At 45.6% G+C, this 20,698-nt stretch overlaps 1 protein-coding gene across 3 annotated transcripts in view; it reads left to right on the top strand.

The window, feature by feature from the left end:
- Window positions 1–20,698, top strand: part of PITPNC1 (phosphatidylinositol transfer protein cytoplasmic 1) — a 255,033-nt gene that overhangs the window by 172,362 nt on the left and 61,973 nt on the right. The gene's annotated exons all lie outside the window — the stretch shown is intronic.

Below are 20,698 nucleotides of genomic sequence, written 5' to 3'. Positions count from 1 at the left end.
AGTGGACAAAGAGAGCTAGGATAGATGTATTTTGGATACAGACTGACTTTCTATTAGACTTGATGCACCTAGAGAGGGGGCAAAATAGGTATGACCTCAGGATATCCAGCTTTGTCTACTGACCTTGATTGGCATAGTGGGGGAACACTGTCGGAAATCAAGAGTTCCACTTGAGACACAATCAATTTGAGGTGCCATTGAGACTTACAAGTGAAAACAGCAGGTAAGGAGTTGAATGTATGAATCTAGGGTTCAGAGAGAGGTGTAGGCCATGATTCAGAGAATGAAATGAGACAGGTTATCTAGGGAGAGAAGTGACAGCAAAAAAGAAAGCTCTGGTGCTCCAGGGTGGAGAACAGCACCCTGGCCCTGAGAAAGGTCCCTTTCCTTCCCATGGCCTTGAGGTCCAGCTTCTGGCTATTATCTTTTCGAAGACTCATTTTCGAATAAGGCAGTTGGCTGGCTTGGTCGGTGGGAGCAAGCAACTCTTGGTCTCGGGTGGTGAGTTCGATCCCCACGTTGCGTGCAGAGATTACTTTTAAAAATCTTAAAAAAAAAAAAAATCTAAAAAAAAGACTTACTTTCAGTCACTAAATTGGGTTCAGTTCTAGGGAGTTAGATTATCTCATTGAGTCAACTGAGAAATCTAGTTTCGTCTCTTGGGTGGGTGCCTTCTTTGGATGAATTCAGTAAGCATTTCGATTCTTTGACTTCTCCTGACTTGCGTTGCCTTGGGGAATTGGCCAGAAAAGTTCTCCTCTTGACCACAAATAGCTTCCACCGGTAGTTACCTAAACTGACAAAGAGAGAATTTTATTGCAAAAACTCCAGTTATTGAGGCTGTAATTGTAGCAGTCATCATGAAGTTTATTTCATTATCAGTATTTTGTATTTTTAACATCAAGAGGGAAGCGTGGATGGATGTAAGGTAAAATAATTTATTTACAGATTTCAGAGTTTGCTCAGGTTAATTTGTACAGTGGGATGGCGGTGAGAACTCTAGAATCTGTTTTTACAGGTCTCTGAAGCTGATTAGCTTTTCCTCAAATGGCTTCTCGTTGAAGCTTACAGAAAGAAAAAAGCATTCGCTTTATTTTTAGATGTGATCTCTGATGTCTTCAACTTTTATGGTTCTGTTTTTAACCTTATATTATTATAACCAGCCACCTACAAAGTCTGCAATTTTCTCTAATAAATCAGTACTTGCTAAAAAGAAGGTTGCACAAAACACCCCCATTTGCAGTTTCGAAGGATTATTATCCACTTTGGTCCATGAAGTGGAAAGTCCATGTCCTTGCTCACTCGGTGTCTAATAGTATCATTTTGAGGACAATGGGAAACAGATCATGTTTGATTTCTTAAGACGGTGCCTTTGCTATTTGTGGCGCAATTTGTGATCTGAGAGGCTGGAAGTAAAAGACATGTGAGCAAAGGCAGGATCTATGCAACCAGCTTTCTGAGTCTCAAAGTTAAAGTCAGAATAGTCAGGCTATATTAATAGATAGAGCTTAAAGCATTATTTGCTTTCTGTCTACGCTTGCTTCCCTGACGCTCTGGTAAATGCAAAAAGGCTTGGCTATTAGTGCTAAGGGTTAGGAAGACAGTTTACCGAACAGGGCAGGAGCAGCATAATCGAAGGAACAAGGCTGAATCATGGTTCGGGAAACCAGAAATCAGGGCTAGGAAAGCAAGGCCAACTATCAAGGTCTAGGTGACCATTTTATAGCTATTACAGTAATAATTGGCTCAAGCAGGAGTCACTAATGGATGCTAAAACCATTGAATGAAACAGTATTGAGGAGCAAGAATTCACAAAGTCTCCAAGTATCACCCCAGAGATTATGTATTAATTACAAACAGTGGAGGAGTCTAGTGGGTACCATCAGTTTTGCATCACCAGTAATAGGCCACACTGATGTAACGTGCCCCTCATTGTGACACACTGAGAACACAGCATCCCAGTGGATTATCCTTGCCAAAAGTATTTAACCTGAATGAATCAATCAGGAGGAAACAATCAGACAAATCCAAATTGAAAGACATCCTGCAAAACAACTGGACAAAACTTTTTAAAAGAACATGTCATGAAGCTAGGAAACTGCCCCAGATTAAAGACTATAGTAATTCAACTACTACATTTAAGGCCCAAGGCCATGATTAGATTCTGAATTAAGTGGGGATGGGCCAATGCACAGGACAAGAGAAGATATTCTTGGGACCTTTGGGGAAACTGAAGTCTAGACATATATTAGGCCATATGGTACAGTATTGAGGCAATATTAAATTTCTTGCCTGTGGTCTTAACATTGTGTGCATATAGAATGTCTTTGACCCTGGTAGATATATGCTGACATATTCAAGAATGAAGACTTGTACAATGTATCTTACTCTCACTTGGCATAGCTCATAGCTAAAACCAAATTTTTATTTATATATGCTTTTTCTTCTTTAAAAAAATCTTATTAAAATTCAGGAACTAGGGGCGCCTGGGTGGCTCAGTTGGTTGAGTGACTGCCTTCAGCTCAGGTCATGATCCTGGAGTCCCCGAATCGAATCCCCCATCAGGCTCTCTACTCACCAGGGAGTCTGCTTCTCCCCTTGATCTCTTTCCTCTCGTGCTCTCTCTCTCTCTCTCATTCTCTCTCTCAAATAAATGAATAAAATCTTTAAAATAAAATGAAAAAAAAATTGAGGAACTATGCATAGGTTGTAATGAGATGTCAAATAACCTACTCAAGGTCACCCAATAAGTCTTTTTTCTTTTTTTGGAGCCAGGAAGCAGAAGTTTTTAATCCTCTTTCTTTCCAGTGATATCCCTTTTTTTTTTTTTTTAGATTTTTTTAAATTTTTATTTTATCATTTGAGAGAGAGAGTGCAAGTGTGAGCAGGGGGAGGGGCAGAGAGCCTGACCTGGGCTAAAGGCAGATGCTTAACCGACTAAGCCACCCAGTCACCCCATTTTCCAATGACATCCTGATTTCATTAATGAAACAGCAAAAAATTAGCCTACTCATAACTATTATGAACATCAACATTGATTCTGTTCACTCAAATTGTTTATAAATTGGAGATCCTTTTGAACTGTAGAAACCCTAGGCTTTTTCTGAGCAATTTCACGCAAGGGGTTATCTCCTGAAGTTTTGAAGAGGAAGCTGGAGATGACTGAGATCAGCCTTCTAAGTGTGCCCTTCTGCTAAGGGTTAGAGCCAGGCTGTGTGCCTTTCTAGATGTTTGTATACGACCATACTCGTGCCTCCTTCCCTATAGCCCTTGTCAGGCTATATAGTAATTCCTCGTTTGATCATCTGTCTCACCCAATGCATTTAAAGCTCATATGAGGTCAGATAGCATGATTAATCCCAAGATACCTTTAAGGTACCTAGGAACAATTTAACTTTTATAGACCAAGAGGAGCATAACAAAGACCTGAATATGTAATAAATACTCCATGTTCCTGGGTGGGAAAACTACAATGAGGAATTAGCCATTTTCTAAATTAATTTCCAAATTAGATGTAATTCCATTCAAAATCCCAACTAGATTGTCATAAATTGATTATAAAATTAAAATGAAGAATAAAAGTCTAAAAATGGCCAGAACGGATTTTGAACAAAGAACAAGGAGAGGAGGAGGGGTGCCTGAATGGTTCAGTCAGTAAAGCATCTGAGTCTTGATTTTGGCTCAGGTTGTGATTTCCGGGTTCTAAGATCGAGCCCCGTGTCCGGCTCCACACTGGGCATGGAGCCTGCTTAAGATTCTCTCTCTCCCTCTCCCTCTCTGCGCCATCTCCTCCCACCTCCCTGCCCATGACACACTAGAGCACGCTCTCTCTCTCGCTCTTAAAAAAAATAAAAGCAAGGACAGGAAATTATTCCCACCAGATAATAAAACCATATAAAAAGAGTGTGGTATCGACATAAAGACAGAGTCGATCTAAACTGATAATGGGAGTTTGATACAAAGTAGATATGGCATCTCAAATTAATAGGACATTGGGTGATTTTCTCAGAAAATACCGTTTGAGTCAATTGACATTTCAAATGGAAAAATAAAATGTTAGATCCCTACCTCACTCCATAATAAAAAGTTAGCTCCAGAAGAAGTTTAGAAACCTAAATGTGGGGTAACCATTAAAATCATTTAAATGTGGGGCGCCTGGGTGCCTCAGTGGGTTAAGCCTCTGCCTTAGGTCAGGTCATGATCTCAGGGTCCTGGGATAGAGCCCCTCATCCGGCTCTTTGCTCAGCGGAAGGCCTGCTTTCCCTTCTCTCTCTGCCTGCCTCTCTGCCTACTTGTGATCTCTGTCTGTCAAATAAATAAATAAATAATCTTAAAAAAAAAAATATGGACCAGGTTCACAACAAATTTGTAATAGCTGCCAGCCAGGAGTAGAAGAGGAAGGGATTTCAACTTTATTTTATTTTATTTTATTTTATTTTAAAGATTTTATTTATTTATTTGACAGAGATTACAAGTAGGCAGAGAGGCAGGCAGAGAGAAGGAGAGGAGGAAGCAGGCTCCCTGCTGAGCAGAGAGCCCAATGCGGGGCTCGGTCCCAGGACCCTGAGATCATGACCTGAGCCGAAGGCAGAGGCTTTAACCCACTGAGCCAGCCAGGCGCCCCGGGATTTCAACTTTAAATGGGAAAATTTCTTTAATGGAGGGGCAGAATCAGAATCAAATGTGACAAAATGTTTACATGTGTTCATTTTGAATGGCAGGTAGTAGCCGTTTGTCGTATGCTCCTCAGTATCCACCTGGATGTTGGTATCTTGAGTTTTGAAAAAAAATACTCATCTGACTCTTGTGTTCCGTGAAACACTTCTCCTTCTTCTCTCCTATTTCCTGTGATCTAAGTTCCTGTCACTTTGCAGTTGTTTCCACATATTCGCTGAGGTACCTTGGTGAATGGGTTGCTTACAACTGATGGTGGCCAGCAACCTTTGGGTCTTGGAACATCTTAGATGCGGACGCTTTAGAAATCTGCCCAAAGCTACCAGCTGGCCCGGAGCGTTTAGCAGGATGACGTACTAGATTCCGAGAACTCGGCAGCCTTGAACCAAGCAGGGTTCAAAGCAGGGCTCAGGCCACTCAATGGTAATGGGGCTCCATTGTTCTTCCCCAGCTGTGAAAAGGGGGACACGACACCCACTTGAGGAGGTTATTGGGAGGATTTGGTGAGAGAATGCGTGTCAGAGGTTCTTTCCTTCTCTTTCACTTCAGCTACGCTTAACCAAGACCATGTCAGAGTGAGACTCTCGGAGATCTGCCAGCAGAGAAGTTAGTTGAGTTTTTTCGGAGGAAAGATGCTTGTTTTCATATTTTCTTTTTTTTTTTAAGATTTTATTTACTTATTTGTCAGACAGAGATCACAAGTAGGCAGAGGCAGGCAGAGAGAGAGGGGAAGGCAGGCTCCCCGCTGAGCAGAGAGCCCGATGAGGGGCTCGATCCCAGGACCCTGGGATCATGACCTGAGCCGAAGGCAGAGGCTTTAACCCACTGAGCCAGCCAGGTGCCCCATCCTGGAAGATTTTAAGTTCACTTTTCCAGGATGGTGGTCCAGGCTAGAGTTCTGGACCCTCTGTCTAGAGGCCGCCTGGCTGGAGTTTGGGAATTCTGGTCTCAGAACCAGTCCTAACCTTGGCTGTCACTCACCTGTAAGGGATTCTTTTTTTTTTTTTTTTTTTTTTTTAAGATTTTATTTATCTATTTGACAGAGAGACAGAGAGAGAGGGAACACAAGCAGGGGAAGTGGGAGAGGGAGAAGCAGGCAGGCTTCCCATTAAGCAGAGAGCCCGATATGGGGCTCCATCCCAGAACCCTGGGATCATGACCTGAGCCACCCTGGCACCCCGGGGGGATCTTGACTGGCACACCTTGGCAGCTTCAAGAGGTGACAGATACCTGTCCTGTTGTTCCAAATTAGTCATCAGCAGGACGGCTGCAGAATGGTGGAGAATTGCAGGCTTCATGCACTGGAGTCAGACCAGTTGAGTTTGATTCCTGGCTCAGCTGTTTTGCTGGTTAAAGCATGTTACTTCACCTCTTTGTGACCCACAAATGGGTTTAACAATAGTTCCTCCCAATTGGGTTACTTGTGAAGATTCAGTGTGTTAATCACGAAAAGGGCTAAGAGGAGTGCTTGGTCCACATAGTAGGTTCTCAACATGTTCACTGTAACTGGCATTTCTGTATCTTATCAGGTCTAAGGCAGCCATTGATTTTTTACTTTTTATCAACCCTAAAGATGAAATGTATGTTGGAGTTGATGACATCGTGCAATTCTAAGTGGTAGCTTTTTGGCGTGTGTGTGTGTGTGTGTGTGTGTGTGTGTGTGTGTGTCTGTGAATGGTAATGTCTTAGACTCACTGTGGATTCAGCACGTGTCTCCCTGTACAGGATGTCAAGGTGTTGGAATAGTGAATTTAAGCTCCGAGTAGCGTCTGCATGTCCAGTGTGAACACTGAACTGGTTTTTGCCAAAGAGCCATCATTGATTCACAAGCTCTTTGGTGGTTCAGCCTGGAAGGTGATGCGTTAACTGTTACCAGGGCTCCGCCCGGCTCCCATGCCCAGCGAATGACTTGCTAGAGCTCTGCAAAGGGAACAGGTGAATCTTCTCCACTCACGGGTTCAGAGCCATCATCCTTGTGAAATGAATTTCTCTCTAACATCCCTGGATGTCCTCTTGCTGGTAGATACCGGCAAGGACAAAGTCTCTGCTAGTATTTTAGTCTTTAAAAAAAGGGGGGGGGGCAAGGGGATAACAGGGGCTGACCTTATGGAAAAGAAATTAATGATTTCCAGTGCACGCGGTTGAAAAGCTGTTTGTTCCCTTTGATGCATTGGGAGCGCCATCTCCACAGGTTCCTCTCCTTGCACGCAGATTGTGGGGTTTTTTTGTTTTTGTTTTAAGATTTTATTTATTTATTTGACAGACAGAGATCACAAGTAGGCAGAGAGGGGGGTGGAAAGCAGGTTCCTCGCTGAGCAGAGAGCCCAATGCGGGGCTCGATCCCAGGACCCTGGGATCATGACCTGAGCCAAAGGCAGAAGCTTTAACCCACTGAGCCACCCAGGTGCCCCCACAGATTGTGTTTTCGCCCAGCAGCAGGTCAGCTGTTGCACACCAAACTCTGTACTTGATCTTCTGAGACTAATAGCGATTCTGACTAATACTAAGCTGTTAAATCATATTTAAATCGTATTTCCGCACTAATAGTTACTGAAGGCCTGTTTATAGCCCATCAGACTTTACAGCCATTTGGCACATGAACTTATTAAATATAAACTTCATGGAGCTGCATCGGAAACTCTTCCGTCTTGTTTCCAGCCCTTTAAAGAGACAGTCGCAAATCCTTGTGGAATATGCCGGCCATGATGAAGAGTAATTTTGATTCTCTTTAGCTCTGCCAATTAGACGATTAATAAATAGATGTTGAAAAGCGTGAACGAAATGCCGTCACGGAGCAGAGACTCGGGGGTGAAACCAGATAATTGACCATTTGGTGCTGAAATGTTTTATTATCACTCATACTTAGGTTCAGAGGAAATCAAAAATCTGTCATTAGTTTGAGTTTGTTATTAAACTCGAATTCACCTTGGCTGGCACGTCAAAGCTGCGGTGAAACATTGAAATGAAATATGAAACATACCAAGGAAGGTCCTCAGGAATGAAGGACGCTGGAAAGATTGATTTTTCTCGTAACTTAATTTTGATTTATGTATGAAGCCTTGTTTTCAACACCCAGCTAAATTTGCTTAGAACCATCTGGGCCTCTGGAAATAGCTGATGTTAAACCAGATCCACTAGTTGCACACATGATATGCCTTTGTTGAGGGGTTTTGTAACTGTTAGAAATAGAAAACAATTTTGCTTTAAAAAAAAACAAAAAAAAAACAAAACAGGGGCTCCTGGTTGGCTCAGTGGGTTAAAGCCTCTGGCTTCAGCTCAGGTCATGATCTCAGGGTCCTGGGATTGAGCCCCACATCGGGCTCTCTGCTCAGCAGGGAGCCTGCTTCCCTTCCTTTTTCTCTGCCTACTTGTGATCTGTCTGTCAAATAAATAAATAAATAAAATCTTTAAAACAAAACAAAACAAAACAAAAAACAAAAAAAAGTAGGGGTGCCTGGGTGGCTCAGTGGGTTAAAGCTTCTGTATTCAGCTCAGGTCATGGTCCCAGGATCCTGGGATCGAGCCCCGCTTCGGGCAGAGCGGGGAGCCTGCTTTCCTCTCTCTCTCTGCCTGCCTCTCTGCCTACTTGTGATCTCTGTCTGTCAAATAAATAAATACAATCTTAACAACAACAACAACAACAAAAAGTAGTCATGGGATATCTAGCAATGGCCTGATACTCTGCTTTGGTTATGAGTTCATGTAACTGCATATTGTTTCCTCTTCCTAAGATTTGTTCTTACTATTTGAAAAATCTTAACTATTGTGGGAAAATATCCTCTCGTGCAGTTCAGGATAAAAATTATTTAGTGACTTCCTCTGGGTACAGATTTTGGGAAGTTGTGTTTTTTTGTGAGGTTGGTTCTCCCGCTGCCCTGAAGGTTGAATCTTCTGGTGCCCACTTTGTAAGTCTGTATGTACCTTGGAGTGCTGGGGAACAGAATGTACAGTGGGTCAAAATGATCATTATGTACTTGTACAAATAGGAACGTCCAGTATAGAGGACTTTTTAAACTCTATATGTTTTCTCTTATAACAAGCCAGTGCCCCTCAGATAAGAAGTGTTTGGTTACATTGGACAAAGTCAAGAAGTGGTTCTGTCGGGCAGAACCTTCAGGGACTTGAACAAGTTTCTCCTGCTGCAAAGTTGGGGTCATGTACTTGAAGAGTCCTACCTTGTCTCAAGGGCAGTCAGCACCAGCCTCGAAAGCTAGAGGAGCCAGAGCTGTTCCAACAGACCTTGATTTGCTTTAATAAGTAAAGTTGGGTCCTTCCCAACTGTTATTACTCTAAACTGGCAAGAATGTAAAGTCTTCTGGTTGAAGGACTGTTTGTTCTGTCTTCCCTAGGAGTGTAGTAAATTCATATATTATGAAGTTTCTTCCCCCTGGATTTTCCTTACCACCTTGGATTGGTTTATTTGTTTGTTTGTTTTATTTTGTTTTTATCTGACAGAGAGATTACAAGTAGGCAGAGAGGCAGGCAGGGGGGCAGGGTGGGGCGGGGAGCAGGCTCCCTGCTGAGCAGAGAGCCTGATGCGGGGCTCAGTCCCAGGACCCTGGGATCATGACCTGAGCAGAAGGCAGAGGGTTAACCCACTGAGCCACCCAGGCACCCCTTCGATCGGTTTTTTAAATGATAGTGAATGTTCTGAACCAAATAACTGATAAAGCGACCTAGATCACATTTCCTACAGTTGATTGATGTTTAGTAAATACCAACGGTCTTCCTCCGTCCCTTTGTCTTAACTTCTCCGTGGGAATCTGGGGAGTTTTTTATTTTGAACTGAAAGGAGATTAGTTCACTGCATGAGAAACGTGTGTTGAGCATCTCTTTGGTACCAGGAATTGTCAGTGTGGGGAGGCACGCGCTGTCATGGCAGCATAACGTCGTAGGGGCTACAGGAGGGATGATGGGACTGGGCAGGAAGGCGGGACTGTAATGCCGGGAGAGGCTCGTTGAGAAAACAGGAGATTTGCGGTAGATCAGAGGTGAAGGAACACAGGCCAAATCTTAAGGAAAGCAGTGACAGCAGAAATAGGAAACTGGGGAATGAGGAAGAGGAAGAGGGAGAGAGAGGTGCCCTGAATTAAATTTGAGAATGGGGTGGGAAGACTGGCTCAGGGGCCTGAGATAATTCAGGTTTTTGCCTTGGAAAAGTGGAAAGTAAATCCAGACCTAGTCCCACTGTAATGAAACTCCAGAGTATCGAAAGTTTTGTTTTGTTTTTTAAGCCATTAAAAGCCGCCCCGGAGGGAAGACACATCAACACATGAAGGGACCAACAATAGCCCTGACTGGGGACTTGTGATGAGCAAGTGCTGATGAAGAAGTTCATGAAAGGGGGGGGGGGTGGTTTTAAAAAGTGGACCCAAGGAAAGGCATGGGATACCAAACACAAATGATGTGGGCCCATCGGCTAATAGAATGTTGTAGATTCACCCTGGCCTGTGAAATACTGAGTAGAAGGAGTCAGCCGGTGGGTGAGATTTTGTAAGTAGGAGAAAAAGAGCATGCTCCCAGAAGTCAGAGGGAATGGTTGTCTTGAACCTAATGAGAGAGGGGGAAAGGGCAGAGGGCAAGGTTCCTTCTACAGGGGGAGGAAAGAGGGCCAGAGAGTCAGTGGTCTCATGCCTGCTGGCCTCTTGCTTTCCAGGAATGTGAGAAGAAAGGTCATCTACTGAAAAGGAAGGACATAGAAAAAAGGGCTTACGGACGAGCCTATATGGGAAATAATGAGGGAACCAACTCCAGAAGAGGAAGAGGATATCTGGAAAGATTTGGCAGTCTGGTGATTTGAGAAATTTTGAATGACTTAGTGCCACCAGCCCAAGTAATTGAGTCATTTTCCCAGCTGTGCTTTGCAGCCTGCATCCAGGAACAGAGGAAATGGTTGAATTGATTCAGGATTTGCTCTCGGGCTGGGGTTCAGCAGGGTATGGAAAAATCGAGTGAAGGCCCTAATGAGCCTTGATTCCACTGGAAGCTCTTGGGGAGTGGAGGACTAGACAAGGTCAAGGGGAAGGTGTCTGGGAGTGAGAGTGGGGGAATGGAGGTTGAGTTGGAAGACAAAGCAAGTAGAGGTCTCAGATTTCAGAAGTGGAATAATTTCCAGGAGATGCAAGACCAGGGTGGGGGCTTGGAAGCAAGTGGGTAGGAAGGAGACCGGAAGTGAAGTCTCGAAAAGCGGGGCAGAAAGGGAATTAGGCTCTGGAATCGGGTGGGTTGTCCATCTGGATACTGAAATCCCAAGTTGTGGGCATGAGTTGGAGTAAAGCAGAACCTTGAGCGTGGTTCCTTGGAGCTTGTTCAGTGAATTGAGGGGCCGGGGTTTTCCAGGTCGGTGGTCTGTAAGTAACACCCGTTGGCAGTGAGGCATGTGGCTAGACAGCATGAGCCTGGCAGGAGGAACGCCAGTCACTCCATCAGTGACCACTAACCTCTAGGAATTGTCTCCCAACGAGTCTTTATAATCCTTCTCTGGAAATGGATTGATTAGTGATGCCATACATGCTTCCTGTCCACCGCTGAGCTCTCTGTTGCGAGGGAGCCCACCTCCGCTCCTTCACACCAGCAGTCCCGCTTCTCCCACTCGGTGCCAGACTCCGGGCAGGGGTGGGGGCAAGGGGAGGGGTGCTGTGGGCTTTGCTGCATGGCAGACCTTGAGCCACCTCTTAACCGCAGCCAGTGGGATCTTTTGTTCAATCTGAGCAGTAATCACAGAATTCAATAGTTCTCTCACACCTTTTCCCCAGGTTCCCAAGTCCAGAATCTGAGCCCCTTGCTGACTTGGGCCATGAAGGCAGGGCCCCATCTAATGGCCCTTTTGCAAAGTACAGGAGGAGCCAGCAGGCTCTCCTGTGCCCCTCTTGTCGGGGAAAGGGAGGCGCAAGGGTAGAGAGGGTAAACCAGCTGGCCCCCGCTAGGAAGTAACTTCTTCGAGAGTGGGGAAGTAATAGTGGAGCCAGTCACATGGATATTGGCAGCAATCGTTACTGAGCACGAGCCCAGCATCCTGCCAGCCTATCTATAGCCATGATCTTACTAAATGCTCTCAACTATTATTATCCCCATTCTACAGCTAAGAACTGAGTCTTAATGAGACCGAGCGGTCTGCACATGATCCCAGCTAGCGTCAGTCCTGGGACTTGATTCTAGGTCACGCTGGCCTTGGAGCATAAGCTCTCAGATAACCAATAAGCTATATTGGGCTCTAAAAATTGAATTCTAAGTCCGTATGTGGAATCTGCTACCTGAGTTTTTAAAGCCGGATTGAGGGTTTAAATTTGCATAGTAAGGCAAGGGAAGAAGTCCCTCCCATGTTTCAGAAGCCATGTCCCAAAAGAAAAAAAAAAACCCACACACACAAAAACCAGCACTTTTTCCTCCTTCCAAGTTTTAGAGGGCAGCAAATATTCCTGAAAGGAATTGTGGTCGTAATGATATCCTTTATGATCTGTTTTTTTCAAAAACTTTTTATTCGTAGGCATTTTCTCAGAGGTTTAGTGCCTTACAAAGCATGTTGATCAGCTGGCAGAGTTGGGAAAATAGCATTCCAAACGTGTCTGCGGTTTTTATACAGATTCACGTCCAGGTGAAGGACGGCTGGGTCATCTTGAGTCCGCCGCAAATCAGATACCCGGAGATAGAGGGAGTTAGGTAAGCTGGTGGCACATGCCAAGGGGGGTGAAAATGATCGGATTCTGAGAAAACAAGGATCTAGGTGGAAACACCATGATAGGAAAGAGAGACTGGCCCCAGAGACCCAAAGGCAAAGGAAATAAGTTAAAAATAAAACAGGGCTAATGATAAGCCTAAGGGCTCCTTGACAGGAGCAAAGTTGAAATGACTCTATTCCTAGAGCCCAGTGTCTAAGCCACTTATTTTTCCTACCTTTGAGTCCCCGTGCGCCTCCCTCCGCTGAGATCCAGTGCCAAAGGACATCTCAAAATATCCACAGCCAAAACCACTCAGCACATCTCACCATGTGGAGGGAAGGACAGCTCTGCAAAAGTCTTTGTCCTGAACTGTTTATGGATTTTCCATAGTCTGTGCAAGACTGTGGACACATGCTGCGTGCCAGCTGGCAGCTGCCACCCAGCCTGGGGTTGACCTTGCCCCTGATGCAGGAAGAGTCCTCCCCGGATGTAGCGTGACTTTCCCCAGAATTGTATATTCACCCCGAAAGCCTCGTGACCTTTTCTCAATGAAGAGTTTAGCTGGGAGAAATTGCATCAATGGCTCATGTATTTCTGTCATCCTTCTAAGTGAGCGCTGTGGACGGGGCGCCTGGCTGGTTCAGTCGGTAGAGCACACGGCTCTTGCTAGCGGGGTCGTGAGTTCAAGTCCCACGTTGGGTGCAGAGGTGACCCAAATGATGTCGGTGGTACGTAAAGGCCACCCAGTAAGTCCTTGTATTTGGGGTGGGCTGTGCCTGGGAGCCAGAATGGAGAGTAAAATAATAAGGAATGGGCAGGAAGACAGCTCTGGAAATCAATGTGGGAAAACTCCAACAGTGCCAGACAGAGAAAGGCCACCTGCAGTTATCCAAAAATCAGATGAATTCAGGAGGCACTCATGGCGCGCCAAAGGGGGTATTGCCAAACACTGAAAGTTAGGAGAGCATCGTGTTACATATTATCTCAGTTAACATTCACAACATCTTCAGGTGGGTACTGTTTGTGCTCAGTTGGTAGACGAGGGCACGCCTCTTGAAAGATAATTTAAATAAATTGCCCGCGTCTGCATGATTAATAACGGACAAAACTCAGGGCCCCGGTGTTGTGATTCTGTGTCCTTTGATCTTTCCACATTCTACCTCAGCTGCCAAGAAACAGATCCCGTGGTCAGAGTGCACCTCAGTGGGAAGCGTCAAGAGGGGGAAGATTTTCTGCCCTAAACCGGCTATCTGTGAATTCTTGGAACAATGGGCCAGGGGTGATAAATGGAAGAATTATTTAGTAGTTTGGTTGAAAAAGTCTTCAGTATGTAAACAAGTCTTACATAAGTCGTGAGAAATGAGGTTGAGAGAAATGAGACAGGAGAGTAAAGAGACAAAAATATTTTCTGTATCAAGCCTTGAGGGAAAACACTCTTTTCAAATACCCAATGTGGCATTTCTCCTTAAAGAAAAAAAAAAGGGGGGCGCCTGGGTGGCTCCGTGGGTTAAGCCTCTGCCTTCTGCTCAGGTCACGATCTCGGAGTCCTGGGATCAAGTCCCGCATCGGGCTCTGTGCTCAGCGGGGAGCCTGCTACCTCCTCTCTCTCTGCCTGTCTCCTTGCCTACTTGTGATTTCTCTCTGTGTGTGTCAAATAAATTAAAAAATCTTAAAAAAAAAAAACTAAGACCAGAGACCCATTTTTTTTTTTTTAACCCCAAACCCAAATTCAGATGTCTTCCAAGAGCTGTTTCAAGAAGGAAGCTTCTCTAGGAAAATCAGCTTTTCCAAAAAAGCCCTCCGGGAGCTCCCATCCAGCCGAGAGTCTATAAATGCAGGCTGGAGCCCGGAGGACCACACGTGGATGACCAGGCATGGACCGAGGGCCCTCTGCCTGGAAGACTGTGTGTCCCTCTCAGAAACAGATTTAAAGCTGTGCCTCATAATGGAAATGCTGACACAACCTGCTATCAGCAGCCACGTTATTAAACAGGCACAGAGCCAACAGCGGTGGCTGGGAGCCAGAGAGGAGAGATTAACATCACAAGTAAGAGATTTTAGGCTCCAGGCCAGGAGAGTAGGCTTTTTTTTTCTTCTCTCTCTTTCTTTTCATTAAAAAATAATAATAAAAAGGAAGAGAGAAAGAAGGGGAGGGGAGAAAAAGGTGCAAGAGAATTCTTGTGTAGCTCCCCCCACTCTTTAGACTGTTCTCCTCGGGTATCCAGATAAGCAGAGAAACAAACCTCTGGCAAATGGAAGTGGTCTTCTAAGGAGCCTTTCCAGCTGGCCCCACTCTGCTGTCCTTGGCTGGCCCAGGTGCAGAGGAACAAGAAGGGTCAGCTAGGCCCGTTTTTCCACGTGGAGTTGGAGGAAATATGTTTGAGCAAAAATTCAGGTTGCTGCCTCCTTGCAGAGCTCTGGGGAAGAAGGGCATGGTGGTCAGAAGCCTGGGGTACCCCCGCCCTAACGGAGGTTCGTTGTTACAAGGTCAATGAGACCGCCTGCAAGGCGGCACTTTTCTAACAAGCTCCCTTTAGGGTGCAGCCTTCTGAGATTTTGAAAGAGGTAGTCAGCCCCGGGGTGCAACAGTGGCCTCGGCAGCATTGTCTCAGAGAACCTGAGGGCCACCCGCCCGCTATCTCAGGACACGTGGCCCTGACTGCCCAGAGTCTGACCGGTCCCCTGTTGCCAATAACTCTCAAGACTCGACGATGTGCCCGGTTTTCCTGATCAGCAAACCATTTCTTGTGACCTTCTTTTTAACTTTCTATTTAAAACTTTTCCAAACCTAGGGGCGCCTGGGTGGCTCAGTGGGTTAAAGCCTCTGCCTTCGGCTCAGGTCATGATCTCAGGGTCCTGGGATCAAGGCCCACATCGGGCTCTCTGCTCGGTAGGGAGCCTGCTTCCTCCTCTCTCTGACTGCCTCTCTGCTTGCCTGCAATCTCTGTCTGTCAAATAAATAAATAAAATCTTTAATTAAAAAAAAAAAAAAACTTTTCCAAACCTACAGAGCAATGGCGGGAATAACAGTGATTCTAGATTCACCAGTTGTTAATGTTTTTCCACATCTGCTTTGTCTGTCTCTCTCTCTCTCCCTCTCTCCATAAATATTAACAGTTTATGTTTTTTCCAGAACCCTCTGAGAGTAAGTTGCAGATCTCATGACCCCTCACCCTTAAATATGGAAGGGTGTGTGTCTCAAGAACAGGGACTCTCCCTGGGGAGCCTGACTGGCTCAGTCAGTGGAGCACATGACTCTTGATCTCAGGGTTGTGAGTTCAAGCCCCACCTTAGGTGTAGAAATTACTTAGAAATAAAATCTTAAAAAGAAAAAGAAAAAAGACAAGGACTTTTCCCATACGTAACCATAATGCTGTGATTGAATTCTGGAAACTTAACACTGATGCAATGTTCTTTTCTGATGTAGAGTCCTATTTCCATTTTGCCAGTTGTCCCAATAATAACTTATATAGTGAACAACAATTAAAAAAAAAACAACAGAAAAACCTTCGTGGTTCATGGCTCAACACAGGCACACATGTTACCTAGATTTGCTACGTTCTTTGGTCTCCTGGAGTCCAGAGGACTTTTCTCAGCTTTCTTTGTCTTTCGTTACAATGACGTTTTGAAAAAGAAGCGTAGACCGTGTTTTGCGGATGTCTCTCGTTCTCGGGTTTTCCTGACTGTGCCCTCCTGATGAGATTCAGACCACGCGTCTCTGGCAGGAGTTCTGTGGTAGCTGTGCTGGGTCTTTGTGGACTATCGGAATCTCCTTTCCCCAATGTGTATGGCTTCCCTATGTTTTGTTTTCTGGCCTTTGAGAAGACTTTCGCCTCCTTCCATTTTCCAAGCTGGGTTCGTCACAGAGCTGGTGCTGTGTGTGTGAGGGGTGGGTGTCGGCCGAGGCTCAGGCTGCCGTGTTCTTCTGGCGCTGGAGAAGGCCTGAGGGCCGCCCGCTCTGGAAGGTCACCCTGAGAGAGCGCAGGAAGGACCTGAAGGCAGGGGCAACAATGGACTCCTGACCTGGCCTCTAGCTGGTGCACACTAGGGATGAATCCCTAACAGGCCCATTCAGAGCAGAAGCAGGCCGGACTGAATTAGGGTAAAGAGGGCAAAGTGAGTTATCGAGCTTGGAAACTCCATTTGGATGGTTTTACCTTCTAACTGTTACATCCATCTTGATTTTCTCCATTCCAACGACTGTCACTCTAGTGGAAGTCTGTATCTCTTTTCTAGAACAATCTCTCCCTAAGCCTACCTCCCATAGAGCTGCCTGAGGGGATCCCTGCAGACCCCACATCAGAACATTTCACAGTGGCTTCCATTGCCAGAATGGGATTCCTTCTGACCACAAGTTTCCTCGGTTTTCTTTATTCTGTACTCTCTGCCTCGACGTAAATCCCCTATATCTCAGATATCTATGGGAACTTCAGCATCATCATTACCTGGGAGGTTATTAGCATGTCAAGTACTACCCCAGGCCCACTGAACCAGAACCTGCATTTTAGCAAGATCCTCCAGATTTTGTGCCAGTGAAAGAGTAGGAGGGACTATCTAGAAAATGCTGAAAGGGCCCCCTCCTCCCTGTATGAGATCTTAAGTTGCCCCTCAGGCTCTTGCTGTCCTTGGTACTGAGACGGCAGTACCATCAGGATCAATGGAGGCAGCCCCTCAAGTTAAATGGTGCAGTTATTTTTTTTTTTTCTAATTTGCCAAAAGAAGGACATTTCACAGATGGGCTTTATCTCAGTTTTTCCTTTTTTTCTCTCACCATTTTTCTCCAAACCTTTGACATCCACTACTACTTGTTGGCTAACAAAATGTCCTCTGCTGGCAGACAACAAACCGAGTGAACCAGCAGCTAACAAATGCTAGTGTTAAAACTCAGAGTTGATGGTCATTATAGTCCAAGGGTTCAGCACAACATTAGGTTGGATTCTGGGTGGGACATGAAAAGTCAGAGGGATGCAGAGGTGAAGGGGAAGCATCCATTGTGTGGCACGGGCCCCCCCACCCTGGAGCCTCACGTGCTCCTGGCACAGGCGCACGCTGTGGGAACTAGGCAGGGACCACCTTTTTACTGGGGCCATTGAGATGCTGCAAGTCCCGATTTGCAGAGTTCAGTGAATTGAAAAACTTTTGCTGTCACCTGTCAAGTTGATTTCATCTTCCATGGCCATCAGCTCTCCAGACTAACACAACCAGGACATTTGCTCTGCGTCCTCCAGTTTGATAGATAAGGAGCTTTTAAAACAAAAATCACAGTGTGCCTGTTGCCACTTCTTAGATTCGACTTCAGTTGAAGAGACGTCAAAGGCCTGGAGATGAAAGATGGTTGTTCAACGCTTCCTTGAGCGTTAATGATTTATGAGTTCTAATTTAACAAAATAGCAACAGCTGAGACACAGTACCGCAGTCCAGGTCGTGTTCCCCTGGGAATTTCATCAGGGACCTATGTGTTGGGTTCTCTGGAAGGCCAAGAATTGAACCATAACCAAGTGTGTCCCCTCCACCATCTCCCCACCAAAATGAATTCATTACTCACTGTATGTATCATTGCTTTAGTAACAGAAAGGCTGGGCAGAGGCCATGACCTCGAAAGATGAGTTGATCACAGATGAGCCAGGTAGGAAGGACGGGGAAGAGCCTTCATGACACAATAAGGAGGAAGAACCAGGGCGTGGAAGGTTGAAATGGTGAATTAGAAAAGCCCGATGCTCTTTGTGGGGTAAGACATGCATTGCGGAGCCATGATGAGAGGAAGGACAGTCCACAGGGTGGGAGTTGACAGGTGGACACAGGTGTACTCATTCCATACATTTTGTGCAACATTTTGGAGCTTGAGAAACACCTTCATATCCATTCTCTCACCTGGTTCTGATGGCTCCGTCAGGGGACAGGACACCCGAGTGCTCATCTCCAGATGATGCAATGGAGGCCCTGAGGAGTTTCTCAGATCAGTTCCTAAGCCATGGAGCCAGCATTAGAACCACATGTTTTGACCCTTGAACTGTGATGAAGAAACCATTCTAGCCTATTGGGAAGAAAACACGGTGAATGTGTGGTTGGATGGATAGATATGTAGGGGCAGAAAATATTTCCCTTCTTGTGAGTTCTCAGTTCTTTGGCTGACCTGATAATTAATTGACAGAACATGGATTAATAGAAAAGAAATTAATTTCGTATGTGTCGGAACACTAAAAATATGGGACGCCAAGAAGTGACCAGCACAGGAAGCTTGTATACCTTTTAGACAAAGAGACAGTAAATTTGTGAAGAAGTGACAAGATAAAGTGGTTTGGGCTTGGAGCAGTTAATTAGTGAAGAAGTAACAAGGTTTGTTTATATAGCCTCTCAGCTCTAAATTCCCTATTTCTAGCGGAAAGGATGCCATCTACCCTCCTCGTACAAGGAAGGTACCCTTCACATGAGAGATTTATCTCCTGCTTTTAGGGGTTAAAGGAAGGTCACAGTGTCCTTGAACCAGCTGTCTCTCCAGTAACTTTAATTCAAAATAATTAGTAGGAATATTCTACTCCCCTTCACATAGATAGGATGATGGATGGTTGGATGGTTGGATGGACAAATGGTTGAATGGATTGTGGAAACCAGAATCTCAAAGGGAATTTGGGGGCTCTTGGCTGGCTCAGTTGGTAGAGCATGTGACTTGATCTCGGAGTTGTGAGTTTGAGCCCCACGTTGAGAATAGAGCTTATTTTTAAAAAAAGAAAAGAAGGGGCACCTGGGTGACTCAGTGGGTTGAACCTTTGCCTTTGGCTCAGGTCATGATCTTAGGGTCTTGGGATCGAGCCCCGCATCAGGCTCTCTGCTCAGCAGGGAGCCTGCTTCCCCATCCCTCACCTGCCCCTCTGCCCACTTGTGACCTCTGTCTGTCAAATAAATAAATAATATTTAAAAAAAAAAAAAAGGAAAGGAAAAGACAGGAAGGAAGTTAGAGGTCCTGCCTTCATCCAACTGAATAGAGAATAGAAGGTCTGTCAAGGAGATGGATTCGTGAAATACAGAAGCAGTGGAATTAATAAAACTCAGTGCCTGAGCAGATGCAAGAATGAGAAATAAATAAGAACTTAGAACGACACCCGAGTTTCTACTCTGGATGATTGAAAGACCACAAGAGGAGGAGCAGGCTCAAACCCTAGAACCAAGAAGTAGGGTTGGGGATGATGAATGTAGTTTTTCGTATGTTAATTTTGAGTAAAGCCAGAGACTGGTGTCCAATAATCAGTTGGTCTCCAAAGGTCTGGAATTCAAGAGGACTGTCTGAGATATAGAGAAGATTTGTTAGGTCATTAGCAATCAAAGATTAACATTTGGGGGCACCTGGCTGGCTCGGTCTGTAGAGCACGTAACTCTTGATCTCAGCGTTGCGGGTTCGAGCCTCTGGTTGGGTGCAGAGATTACTAAAAAGTAAAATCTTAAAATTGTTCGAAAAAAAAAAAAAAACAAAGACCAGCATTTCATTGCAGGTGTTCACTGTAGTATTATAAACAGTGTGGAAAAGGAGGCAGAAAGCGGGGGGAGCGGAATGATTTTAGACAGTTGACCGTGGGAAGACAGGTGCATTTATGTTATGAGTGGGACAGTCCCAAGTTGACCCCCAAGCTGGCCTGTCAAAAGCAGGAAAGCCACAGCAGGGGGAACGCAGAAGCAACAGGCCCCGGTGGGGGTTCAAGCCTCATCACACAGCACCTCAGGAAGAGCTTGGGAAGCGAATCCACTCCCATCTGCTGGGCCACCTCTGTCTTATCCATGCCTGGAGCCATCCTTCTGGAACCTTCCTTTCGGCTGCCTGGGGTGGGTCAGCAGAGTTCCTCCAGGAGGCCTCGCCGTGTTCCCCAACTTTGCCTTGAGCGGTGTTAAGAACCAATCCCACAGAAGGGAAAACCAAACCAAACACAACGTACCAGGCAAATGTAACCATTTGCTCCTTGATTTTGTTTTTTCTGACAGTAGATGCAATCTATCGTCATTCTGAAGTGGTTTTGGGCTGGTGCCCATGACATTGTTTTGCCCAGAGAGGCACGCCAGGAATGAGCTGGAAGGAGACACAAGGGCCTGACGTACCTCAGGACGCTTGTGTGGCAAACAAGAGGCAGAGAGTCTCTGGCCTCTGGAGGGAAGCTGCCGGCAGCCCTCTCGCAGCTCTCCCGCAGCCTCCTGCCTCCCCGGCGTGGCCGCCCCAGCGCGCAGGCCTCAGCGGGCCATCTGTCCCCGCCGTTCACTGCCTTCCCTCAAGGCCCAGCCAGTAGCTTCTCAGGGAGAAGCAGGTACTAGTCATTTTTCTCTGCCAGGAGCTCTGCCGGTTTGTGCAGAGGATTCATGGCTGAGGCTCAGAAAAGGTTTAG

The sequence above is a fragment of the Mustela putorius genome, unplaced genomic scaffold, assembly GCF_011764305.1.
Source record: "Mustela putorius furo isolate JIRA1106 unplaced genomic scaffold, ASM1176430v1.1 tig00000487_pilon_pilon_pilon, whole genome shotgun sequence".
Lineage (NCBI taxonomy): Eukaryota > Metazoa > Chordata > Mammalia > Carnivora > Mustelidae > Mustela > Mustela putorius.
Note: the sequence above shows the minus strand (reverse complement) of the source record. Positions and strands in the feature narration are given on the sequence as shown.